The sequence below is a fragment of the Marmota flaviventris genome, chromosome 4 (assembly GCF_047511675.1).
Source record: "Marmota flaviventris isolate mMarFla1 chromosome 4, mMarFla1.hap1, whole genome shotgun sequence".
In the NCBI taxonomy this organism is placed as follows: Eukaryota; Metazoa; Chordata; class Mammalia; order Rodentia; family Sciuridae; genus Marmota; species Marmota flaviventris.
The window spans coordinates 164,438,586-164,451,425 of record NC_092501.1 but is presented as its reverse complement, the minus strand read 5'-3'; the positions used below and the strand labels follow the sequence as shown (position 1 = coordinate 164,451,425).

At 42.3% G+C, this 12,840-nt stretch overlaps 1 long non-coding RNA gene across 1 annotated transcript; it reads right to left on the bottom strand.

Moving 5' to 3' along the window:
* Nucleotides 1-1,821: 1,821 nt before the first annotated feature.
* Nucleotides 1,822-4,613, bottom strand: LOC117794733 (uncharacterized). Its single transcript, XR_004618597.2, has 2 exons — nucleotides 3,021-4,613; nucleotides 1,822-2,764 (listed from the first exon to the last, which is right to left on the bottom strand). It is a non-coding gene; the product is annotated as an uncharacterized lncRNA (long non-coding RNA).
* Nucleotides 4,614-12,840: the final 8,227 nt, after the last annotated feature.

The following is a 12,840-nucleotide window of genomic DNA, read 5'->3' as shown; positions in this document are numbered from 1 at the left end:
GAAAAAAAAAAATTGAACCTGCCAAAATCTCAGAGCAAACATTCTACCAAGTGGCATATTTAAAGCATTTGCTTTCGGAAGGCCTGAGGACAAGATGCCACTGCACCACCAATCTGTGGCCCAGCCAGGGCCTTCAGATGTGAAACACCCAGGAGCAAGACTTTGTATGGGAAGCACAGAAGAACAGTACTTGTTTATTTTCTATAAGGAAATCCCCCCCCCCGACATTTTCAAATTATTAGATTTAGTGAAAGTGTTGAACAAATTTGGTGGAAATAAGATAAATTTAAAACTCAATTTCATTTCTGTACCCAAGCAACAAAGAAAATATAATTTTTATGCAGATACTATTTACAAGAGTAACAAAATATACAATGTGCTAGAAATAAATCTAACAAAATATGCTTAGGACTTGAATGGGTAAAATTTGAAACTACAGAGAAATGTAAAGTCCCCTATAAAGATCGGGGGGATGTGCCTCGTTTGTGAGGAGGAGGACTCAGTTATCTTGGAGATGCTCAGTCTTTCAACTTATGTAAATCCCAACAAGGTGGGTCCTTAAATCCTAACAAGCTGACTCCAAAACGAATAAGGGAAAGGGTGGCCAGTGTCCAAGATGCTCTTTTTTTTTGGTTTTACTGTTTTGTTTTTTTAATTTTTATTGTTGGTTGTTCAAAACATTACATAGTTCTTGATATATCATATTTCACACTTTGATTCAAGTGGGTTATGAACTCCCATTTTTACCCCGTATACAGATTGCAGAATCACATCAGTTACACATCCATTGATTTACATGTTGCCATACTAGTGTCTGTTGTGTTCTGCTGCCTTTCCTATCCTCTACTATCCCCCCTCCCCTCCCCTCCCCTCCCCTCTTCTCTCAAGGAGCTCTTGATGAGCAGGTGAAGGCAGTGGTCCGCAGCCAGGGAGACTGGCTTTAGAAACACAGCAGTTGAGACAGTGTCATTCTGGCCTAGGAATAAGCAATCAGCACAAGAGGAGGCTTACAGAGGAGCAGAGCTGCCCGTGGATTCCAGGAGACTCGTGGGTCAGCTCAGACCAGAGAGGAGAGCCAGAGGCTCAGCTTGCACTTCAGAAGTAGGGGAAGAGTGACTCCAGCCACTGCCCCACGCCACGCACGAACACATAAGACGGGTGAACAAAAGCCAAACCCCAAGAAAGGAAATATGGGGTCAAACACTTGAGAATTTGGAGGTAGGGAAAAAATTCGAACAAAATGAACAAAGCCTAAAATCCCAAAGACAGTGGACACTTGAGTAAACTTGAGTAGAATTCGGAATGGCCGCTCATTACAGCATCAGGAGCAGGACGAGGCAAGAAATCAGGGAACAGATTCATATAAAGCTTTAGTACTTGGTATGTTGTGAACAATGCCTAGAAGTCAGTGGAGAAATTTGGGAGTCAATGGTTTTGGTGGAATTTTCAACTTGTTCACTTAAGAATTTTTAATTATGCATTAAAATTGAAGGTGGGCAGAATTAATAGTGGCAACTTCACTCCTCTGTCCAGAAGAGTGTGCATGAGAATACATATGTGTGATAAGGAGTAATTGTTAAAGGAAACTTTAGCTGTTAAAATGCATATGATTGTTAAATTTACTTTTTTAAAAAATATCTTTATTTTTATTTATTTTTTTTATGCGGTGCTTAGGATTGAACCCAGTGCCTCAAGCCTGCCAGGTGAGCACGCTACTACTTGAGCCACATTCCCAGCCCCAAATTTACTTTTAAAAAATTCTGTTAGCATTAAAATTTAAAAAATAAACAACCATATATAACATATATTTCCACTAGCAGATATGAAAACTTATTATGCATTTATTAGAATTTAATGAACTACAGCTGCATACATTAATGTAGATGCTGCTCAAAAGCACACTGTGGCGTAGAGATGGAAGGCAGTGATTTTTGGCAAGGGCTGGAGGTGAGAATCAGGATGAGTACTCCTGAGCACAAGGATTTGGGAAGGCTTTTTGGAGTGATGAAAACAATCAATTCATGATGTATGCATACATGAAAATAGCACATTAAATTGTATGTAAAAAAGAAAAAGAAGAAAACTGTTCCACATTTAGATAGTGGTGGTGCATTTCACAACATCATGAATACATTAAAAAATACTGAATTGCACATATTTATGTTGTGTGGGGTATATTCCAGTGAAAAATACCAAGCATGTTAAGAAAAGAAGCAAGCTGCAGAACACAATAGTTATGTTAACGTTTCTATAATGCTTAAATAACAGTACAACGCATCCATATTTGGTAAAACCCCAAAGCAGCCAATGAAAAATAAACAGAATTTAAAATAGTGACGAAGCTATTCAGAGAACTTAAGATACTGGTAATGTTCTCTTTATTAAGCTTTTCAGTTGAAAATATTTTCCACTTTACCAGGACGGATATTGTTTTCTGTGTTCAAAGGAAATCTCTGCTTGGATATAAACGTTCTAAACTGATGATCCCTTCACAGTTGAACAGGAGTTTGGGAATCCAGTGTTAGAGTACTGGGAGAGAACTAATTTCTACTATATGGAAAATGACCTCAAAATAAGGAAAGGATTGTTTCCATTGCAATAAGAGCTCTCACTCACTCCCCAGACAGAAGGCCATTGAGAATAGGTGTCCTCTACTCAAGCAACTACGGGTGGCTGGAACCCCACCCCAGCTCCTTCTCCAACCACAGGTAGATTTCTCTCCAGCTCCAAAGATGATACACTTCCTCCTTGTAGTATTGTGAAACTAGGAATTAGGAGAAATAAATTCTAGATGACTATAATAGCATCAGAAACAGACTTTGGATTTTATAGTTTAATTCTCTTCCCTGCCAGAGTATACTTTTTCCTCTAAAAAAAAAAAAAAAAAAAAAAAAAAGCCTTCAGCCATCTTGACTTTCCTTATTTCCCCCACCTGCAATGGTTTGAAAAAAATCACTCCTTTCCTGAAGCTGAGCATAGGGATATTTATTAAATACCCACCCTCTCTCCTGGGCACTTACCCGTGATCTTCCAGATTACACAGTGAGGCATGAGAAGGACGCCGGGCTGACAGGAAGGACTTGCAGAAGCAGGAGGTGCGTCCACAGCCTTCAGCTCAGTCACCTCTTGTCCCGGTCAGGCTCCTGCTGCCCTGCTTTCCAGACCATTCCAAGGCACCCTCTGGGATTCCCAGTCACCATTAGGAAACAAGCCTCCCTGGACCCTGGGAGGTCAGCGCTTCACTCCTTGAGTGGACAGGCTCCATCAGGTCCTCGACATGTGACTCCCAGGCAATGAGACAGGACACAGAGTGAAACAGCAAACACTCACTGGCTGTGTGTGACAGGCCAGGCAGGAGGTCCCAAGGACCTTCACACATACATTTCTGTGCACTTTTCAACAACCATAACCACCCCCACCACACACACACACACACACACAAAACCCACACTGGAGAAGAAAATATTACAGAAATACAATCCAAAAAAGCCCAACAATTTTAACAAGAGTGCATAGAGCATCTACTACGTGTCATGTCCTTTAAAGAGTGAATCACAAACTTTTTGCCATTCCAGACAAGAGCTCAATGACTGCGTCTGCACCTTCATATCCCCAGCAATATGCCATGGGCACCCTGGCAAAGGAATCCTGCCACAATGCAGAGTGATTCCTAGAAGTCAGTCAAGGATCCAGGCACTTGGGCTCTGTCTGGATGTTTTGATGGGTGCAGTCCAATTGCCCTGCACAGGTGTGGCTTCCATCTGCACCCCCTGCAGCCATGGAAGAACCCTCTTCCCAACAGTTTGCAAACACCCTGCGGAGTCCAACTGCTTGGTGTGTGCCAGTCTGATAGGTGAACTATTGCGTCCGCTGCAGTGGTGATTTGCATTTGTCTTATTACCAGAAAACATAAGCCAGCTTCCGGGTGTTCAAGGTCCTTCTACACTTACTTTCGTGACTGGGAACTTTGTGTTCAAATTGCCAATATCTGTAATGCATTTTGGTTTCTTTATTCTCTTGTAGAACTTAGGACATGAAACAAACAATTAATACTTCCACCATGATATTGGCAGTGACATCTTTTCCCCGGGCACTTCATATTTTACTTTTTCTTTTACTGTTTTTTCCTTACAAAATTAAATTCTATTCTAGAAAGTCAAATTTTAAATTTTCTTCTTCTTTTCCTAAGTTTTATGGTTTCATGTTTTAATATTTAATTCTTTGGTTCACCTGGGACTTTAGTAAAACAAGACAGGGATCTGACTTTTACATGCCTTTGTGTATGTTTGCTGGTTGTGTCGACCTCATCTTTCTTGCCTCTTAACGCAACGAAAGGCCAACTTCATAGCACACTACCTTGTCCTGTGTCGTTGGATTTATTTTTGTGCTTAAATTGGCCTGTGGATGTGGCTCTTTGCAAGTAGGTTCTCCACCTCCCTTTCATTTGTGTGCTTCCTAAGGACACGGTTGGGATCTGAGATTTCATTCCATTTTCCTAATAGGAGAATGAGCCTTGTACCCATAATGAGATAATGGCACAGGACGCCAGGCGATTGGGTCAGAGAATCATGGACAGAAAGCAGCAAGGCTTTCCTTGTTCCTGTTGACCCCAAGCACCTGGAGCAATGTGAAGAGGCCACCCCTAGGAGGCAGGAGGGGCGGGTGTCTCAGGGACACCCTGGCTTGAGAACCCACTTCTTTGTAGCATGAAATAAGCAAGGCTGCTTTGCCCCCAGGGGAACACACCCTAGTCTGGGTTTCAGAGGTGAGCACAGCCCCTTGAACTGGCTCTATTAGAGGAGGCCAGGATTGTGCACAGTTGATTTAACCAGAAGAGGAGGTGGGGCCTGAGACAGGGAAGACCATGCCTCCTGCAGACACAGGTCTGGGTTTGCACTTTGTTGCCCTTGGGACCAGACAGTGTATAGCACAAAGCAGGAGCTTGAGACACATGGATGAATTTGGCAGAATCCAACATGCCATTGGGTTGGTATCACATCACCAGATAATTGTAACCAGGAAGAAGTCTTCAGCACCACTGGACACTGGTGGATACCTCCCAGCCATGGACTCAGGCGATGCTGCTGTGGAAAGCAGCTCTGAAAACACAACCTTAAAATGAACTCACAGAATCACCAGAGCTTGGCTGAACTCATGTTCGTGGCATGTCATTTACAGACTTTATTTACTGTCTTCCTTTCCTGTGAAATGTTTGGCTGATAACTTGGAAAGCGAGGACAGGGGTTAAGCACCACAAATTGCTTCTAAATAGACAACCCTCATCTGTGAAAGGGGCACTGGGTTGTTACACTTAAATGTATTCCTTATGCATTATTATGTTCGAAACTTTGATCCTACCTGGATGCACGCTAAAAGGGTTTTCCCCTCCTAAGAAATCAACAAGAGAAAGAAAAAAGAACCAGAGACAATCAACAAGCCGTGCAACCCACATGAGAGACAGGTGGAAATGAAGGGTGCAGGCGAACAAGACCACTCACACCGTCAAGCCAACACCCAAGAGCTCGGGCACCTGGCGGCTTCTGTGGAAGCCACTGGAAGGCATCTCCCAGCACAGGTGGAAACCTGAGGCCTCTTTGAAGCTGGATCACTGGATCACATCAACAATAAGGCTCACCTTCAATCCGCAGGTTAAAATAAAAGGTATTAAAGCAAGATTCACTTTAAAGTCGCCTCCATTTACGTTCTCCTTGTTCTTTTGTATTTATTCCTTGTCTCTCTTCCCAGTGCAAACATAATTTTCATGAGAAGATAAATCTGTTTAACCAAGGTGAAGTTCAATGCATATTTTCTTCTTCATCTTTACGACACCTTTTCCTGGAATTTTCGCAAACATAAAATCTGATGTTGTATTTGATATTCTGTGAAACTGTCCAGGCCCAAAGATGAAAATCATTCTCCCGGTCCCCTACCATCAATAAGAAGAGGCAAAAACAGCAATTAAAACAAAGGAATTAAAACAAAACATTAGATAGTTAAGAAAAGTGCCAGCTAATAGTTATGATCACAGATGACCACTGTTGGTTTTTAAATTATGTGATAATATTTTAACAAAAGGTACAAGTGAAAAAGAAATTTCTCAGACATGAAAGGAAAATAGTATGTTATTTAGATAAAAAGCTAAAGAAGCAAAGACCTATGTTCTTGATTCCTAAAGTTAAAACTTGACAAATACTGAACACATCTTAGGAATTCAAGTTTTGCTGATTTTTTACATTTCAAGTTGTGGATGACACAGATAATTATCTGTATGTAATTTCTTTTGACATTCATGATTTGAGGGATTAGAGCAACCACTGGAAATTGCATTAGAGATTTTGTGTGAAGAGATTTTTAAAATAGGTACAAATTTACCTAAATAAAATCAGAAAAATATCCAGTGTTAGAGAATCAATGTATCTCATCTTTTGTGTATGTTTTTTTTTTTGCTAACTGTGGGTAATATGGATTTTTAAATCTCACTTTTGCTACCTAAAAAGGTGTTCTGTATGAGATATATTTTAAGATTTTTTAAATATATAATTATTTTCTCTTTTAGCAGGATGCTGTTAGGCTGGCATCTAAAATTTTAATAAAGAAGCAGCAAACATTAGAATGCAGGCCAACGTTTACCTTCCAGTCATAATTCTTAGAATGTGTTTATCTGAACCGAAATCTGCATTCAGCAGAGTCAGCGGAAATGGCAATAAGAGGCATCTGCCTGAATTTCACAAGTTGCTGCTTTATTTACTTTCTGGTGAACCTCACTATTGCATATCCCCTTAAGTTACTTCAGTTAATACCATTTGTTTTAAATGTTCCAAACAAGGCAAAAGCTGTAATGTGTATGTGCATAGCTAATTATCTTTTTATCATTGTGGAGATGTGGATCTCACAGGCACTGTGGAAAATCACCCATGCAGGAATCAAGAGACTTCAGCTCAATGACCAAGTGTTTTATGATCATATTTCATAATACCTGCATTATGGAAAAACGATTTTTTTATCCTAAACTGCTAAGATTCAGCTGTCCCCTCATGAGCACACCAATAAACTACTTGCACTAATTATTACTATTATTGATGTTTTATCTATCAGGGTTTTTTTTTTTTTTTCCATTGATAGATAAAGGTACCACATGATTGGCAACAAATAAACCAGGTCTTTGGACCCCTCACTATCTGAACAACAGCTCTGGTTAGACATATTCATTACTTGAATATCTCCATCATTTGCATTGCCCAAACTGAGCAAAGCAATTTAAGAAAAAAATGTAGTCGGTACATTTGGCATTAACAATTATCTTGCACATGTGAGTTCAAATAATTTTACTCAAAGTGACAGTCACATTGGGCATTTATTAATTGCCATTTGTAATTTATTAGTTTTGAAAATATGCTTTTGTTATTTGTTATTTTTAAGAAACATTTTCTTTCCCATCCATACTTTTTCAAATTCTGTTTTCCAACATCTTTCAAGATGACTTGAGCTTATTCTAAAATGGATCTGACACTTAAAGGTGAATGTAGGGGCAACAAAATAACAATTTAGCTTTCAAGACAAACAAATAAACCTTGATTGTAACTCTTCCTTGATCTAGTAAACATACCAAAAACAAAAGCAAAAACAAACAAAAAACCCACACTTCATTTAGACTCTTGTTTTTTAGTTTATTGGCTAGTTTTCTAAAACTTTTAATTGACATTATATATATTTTCCATTCAACTATTCTTGATCAGTGGATATGAAAATTAGAATATAAAATGTTTTAGAAAATGTAAACGTAATAGCTTGATAGTTATTTGTTCATTAAAAAAAGTACACATTTATAATGTATCCACTCCTCACCTGTCATCTGATAACTGCTCTTAGTCACTCATTATCAATATTTGTTTTATCTCAAATTGTTTCTATCAACTTCCTCCCCAAATTCGCATTAGCTAGTGAGCAGGCTTTCATAAGAGTCACCATCACTGGAGCTGTGACAACTCACTTGAATCTGCCTGGGAAGAGACATTGCCAGTGGGTGGCAGCATGCACAAGAGCGGGTCACATTTCCTGTTATCTTAAGGTTGAATTTCAAAACAACTCTAGAATCCAGACTCCCAAGCAAACCTAGAAGCAGCCTACAGACAACTGCAGGAAAGCTGAGGATTTCTGAGGTGGAGAGGAAACCCTGGGCAGAACGCAGAACCCAGGGCACCTGGTGGGAAGCAGGCGGCTCTGCCCCGCAGTCACCTCCCCTCCCCAGCAGTGTAAAACCAGGGTGAGAGCCTGCTCCTAGAATCAACAGTGGGGTCAAGGCACACAGGCAGATCATCCCCCTCCTGCAACATTTGTACTCTGCACAAGGTCACTCCCAGCTATCTCCACTGCGCATCCCCCCGCCTTCTCCGGGAAAATATAGCTGTGTCATTTCAGAGACATTTTTAATGTCATCTGCTCATGATGTGCAGACTGAGAAGCAGACAATTTTGTTCTGCTCTGGCAGAAAAATAAAACAAAACAAAAACGTTCTAACCCAGCAGCTAGAACAGCAATAATACACAGAGCATCAACTTAGTCACACAAAATTTGAGTGTATATTACAGGAGCCAATGATTGCATGAAAGGTGCAGTGTCTAAGGAGGAAGGGTGGCATCATTTTCCCTGAGCTCAGTAATGTGATACAGTTATTATTATGTAATCTGGGGACAGTTCTGGAGCTCGAACCCAGGCCTCTCTTGTGCTAGGCAAGCACTTTACTGATGAGCCACGCCCCCAGCCTCAATGTGTCACGTTTTACTTCAGTCATAGAGAATCTTGTTAGAAAAGTTGTTGTTTTTAATATAGAAGTACATTCTCCAATTCAAACATAATAAAATCCAGAGGGGTTGATAAGACAAAGTTCCTAACTGCATCTACTTTTTTCAAAAATATTTTTTTTTTAGCTGTAGATGGGCACAATATCTTTACTTTTATTTATTTATTTTTATATGGTCTGAAGATCGAACCCAGTGCTTCATACGTGTGAGGCAAGTGATCGACCACTGAGCTACAACCCCAGCCCAAACAGCATCCACTTTTTAATTGAGTGCTTATCTTTGACATAATTATATTTAAAATGAAAATGCTGTGAATATTGAATTAGCTGAGAGTTATTTTTCTAAATAGTATCAATTCAATTCATACACTTTTCAGAACAATTCTTGTTTTAAGTTATGGTAGTTTGCTCTACCATATATGTACACTAAATAAGCATTTTAGAAAATCCTTTCCAAAGTATTTAGGAAAGAAATCAGTTAGCCAATATTTCAAATGAGCAGAATAAATACTACAGTGGAAAACCTTTACAATTTCCAAAGAACTGATAGAATCTCTTGACAAATCCTGATTCTTTAAATGTTTGCAATACCATTCATAGATACTAAATGATCCAAACAGCAGTTACATTCTTGCATGTAAATCATTCTATTATGCTCACAGACCTAGCATGTTACAAAATTCTTGTGCAATTTCAGTTGAAATGTATTAGCAAAGAGATTTGCACAGAAAAACAAGCTGGGAAAGTGCTATAATGAACCTTAGATGAGCAAACGTCTGTGCAAGGTTCATTCATTACAGAAACAGAAATTTATTAGATGAGCTCTGAACCACAGTATTAACCATATCCAAAGAGGAAGAAACGTTGCCATTCTAAAGATTAAATATATCCTCTGACATAAACCTGTGAAATTCAAATGTGTACCTCCAAAGATACACTTTTAAATTAGAACTATTCTCAATGATTATGTAGCATTCTATTTAACAATCTGCGTAGTCAGTTTTTAGACTGAGTACACCTCGACACACAATAGTGTCAAACATCTACAGGGTAAAGATTTAAAGAGAAACAAAACCTCAGAAGCAGTGAATCATCATCTAACTTCTCTTTCTATACATGCCTCTCTTACATGAAACAGAAAATTAATGCTGCTCCTTATTACCATCAGTATTGTGTTTGTATTATGGATTTGTAGCACATTTAAAATTTTTATAAAATTGATTTCTTCTTGACAAATTATTCCATGAAGGACCTTTACTTTTAATAATAAAAATATCATTATTGCATAAGAGCCTATGTCTAAAACAAAACCCTCCTTGCTTAAAGATGTGGCCATTTTGTTAGCCATGGAAAGAAAGTAAGCTTTCAGCAAAAGGTCCTCAACTATGAGAAAACCTGCATCCAGGCTGTGTGCTGGCATCAGGTCAGGCAAGCAGCACCCAGCCCTCTGTGCAGAGCTCTGAGGCAGGTGCTATTAGCTGACTGCTGCTGAAGGGTATGCGAGAACAGTTGGAAAATCACAAGGTGCAGAACAAGGTTCCAAAAAATAAACAGCTTATTTAGCAATGCAAAGGGCGAAAGAAAAATAGCTCCTTGGGTGAAGAAGACTGGGATATTTTCAATGACAATTTTTTACAGATGCTTCCATGGGCTGACTGGTAATGAGAACTGAATTGGACCTCCTAACTTGAACTTGGAGGTTCTAGGACTTTTGGATTACAAGTGGCTTGCAGTCTGCTGTAGACTCGTCCTCTTCATGATAGGACAAAGTCTCTGACATGGCTGGAATTCTACACCCTTCCCTCTTTTGCCCACCTTGGCAAGAGGCAGCACAAGGGGAAAGTGCTACTGGCCAACTTCAAGTTTCTGACACATTAACCCAAATACTGGCATTTAATGCCAACACAGCCCTAAGGAAAACAGGTGACACATGCCGACATCTGAGGGGTGAGCAAGTTGATGCTCAATGTGTAGCTGAAAACCTATTTTGTACTGAGTCAGAAATAAAAAGTAAAACAACTTCATAATACATTTTCTCAGAATAAATTATCACATGGTGTTGATAAGGGGAGACCCATCATCATCATCATCTGCTACCCGAGGTCACAGAACATAACAGGCAGGCTTATTGGCATCTCTCATAAAATTAGGCCACATTTTCTTCAAGCTCCAAGATAAGAATCCCTTTGTATTTCTTCTCTGAGTAGACATACTGCTAGGCAATACATTTCAACATAAAAACAGAAAAAATTTAAAAACATAAACCTAAAGTATAAGTCCATAAAGACTAAGGGCAGTGCCACAGCGCGCGCGCGCGCACAAACACACACACACAAACACACACACAGGTACACACTTAAAATGTCATTCATACCATGGTTAAATGTAACTCTTTCAGGCAAATTTTATGATATTTGCCATACTGATTATTCTTCCCAAATGTATGTTACTCATCAATAATCCTTACTATAATCACGTTAAAAGCAGAACGTTATGACTTCTCTCAGGGTCTCTTAGCACATAAAGTTAACCAATCTTTATGTCACCTCTTATACAAATGTTAAAATATATATCACCCTTTCAAAAATCTCAATCTTAAATTCTTTTCCTTACATTTTAAAATATCGTTATATTTAAAACAAAGACGTTGGTAAATTATAGGGGACGTTCAAAGTCAAAATTCTGGGATTTTAACATTAAAAAACCTAAGATTATGAGATAAACTATTGTCACAAATTATTTCATGAAGACAAAATTTTCTTTCTGGAGCCTGCTCTGCTCTTAATTCAAGGAACCCCGCCCTCCAGAGTGGCTCTATCACTTAAGAGATGCAATTGTCTGGGTGCTTTTTGTCATCGACTTTCAAAGTCACTAAAGCCACGTAGATACAAACATTTGTAGCAGTTCAAGGGCATCTTTCGCCAAGCAGCTGCTGCCTGCGCCAGGCTCGCAGGTACCGCGACGCCCCCTCCCCGGCGAGTGCGGGGGGGGGGGGGGGGCGCTGCAGGGACCGGCTCGGAGCTGCGGGGTCCTCAGGCCCGCCCTCTCCCGACACTATGGAAACCGCATTTTCCTACGCAGGCACGTCCTCCTCCTTTCTCCTATTACATCCCCAGCAGCCGACTTCCACTTCCCGAGAACCTGACAAGTGAATGGCGCTGATGACGCCCCGGAAAGAGCCCACGACCGCGGGGTGCGGGGGAAGGGCGCCCCCGGAGCGTGGGCCCCAGCGACGCGCGGCGGAGTTCCGGGCGCCACGCCCGCGGCACACCGCCCCCCCTCGGGGAGGCGCGGAGCCGCGATCGATCGGGAGCTCGCCGAGACTGGGATGCTCGTAAACAAGCCGGGCCGCGCGCCCGCCAACCCCGCGGGCCGGCACCGGGCACCGCCCAGCGCAGAGCGGCGCGGGCGGGTTCGCGCGCACCCCGAGCTCGGCGCGGGACCGCTCACCGAAACGGGGGAGAGGGCCGCGGAGGGCGGCCAAGCTCATCCCCCTTTATTGACCAGAGAGGCCGCGAGAGGCGCGAGCTGGGCCTCGAGGGCCAGGAAAGGGGTGCAGCAGCCAGCCCGGCCCCTGCCCCGGCTCTGCCCATGCCCCGCCCCTGTCGGCCGCCGCGGCCCCCGACCTCCGCGGCCCCCGCCTCTGTCTGCAGCTCCCCTCCCCGTACCCTCCCCGACGGAAGCTCCGAGCCCAATTAATTGAGTCAAAGGCGCGAGGGAAGGGCCCTCCCCGCCGCGGCCCGCCCCCGCCCCTCCTCCGCGCCCCTTTTCCCGCCCTGGGTGGCATCTCCTCCGCGGCAACCACAACGAGCCTCTGATTAATGAGGCCCGGCCCGGCCCCGTCCTCCCCGGGAGGGGGAGGGGACGGCGGGAAACGCGGCCCGGGGAGAAAGGGGGGCGGGGCGGGGCGGGGGCGCTCGGCCCGCCCCCCTGAGTCCCACGCCCATTGGTCGTGCGCGCCGTCCGTCTGGGGGCGCGGCACCAATGCGGGGCGGCTGGGCGGGGCGGGCGCGCCGTGTGTGCCTGCGTAACGCCGAGTC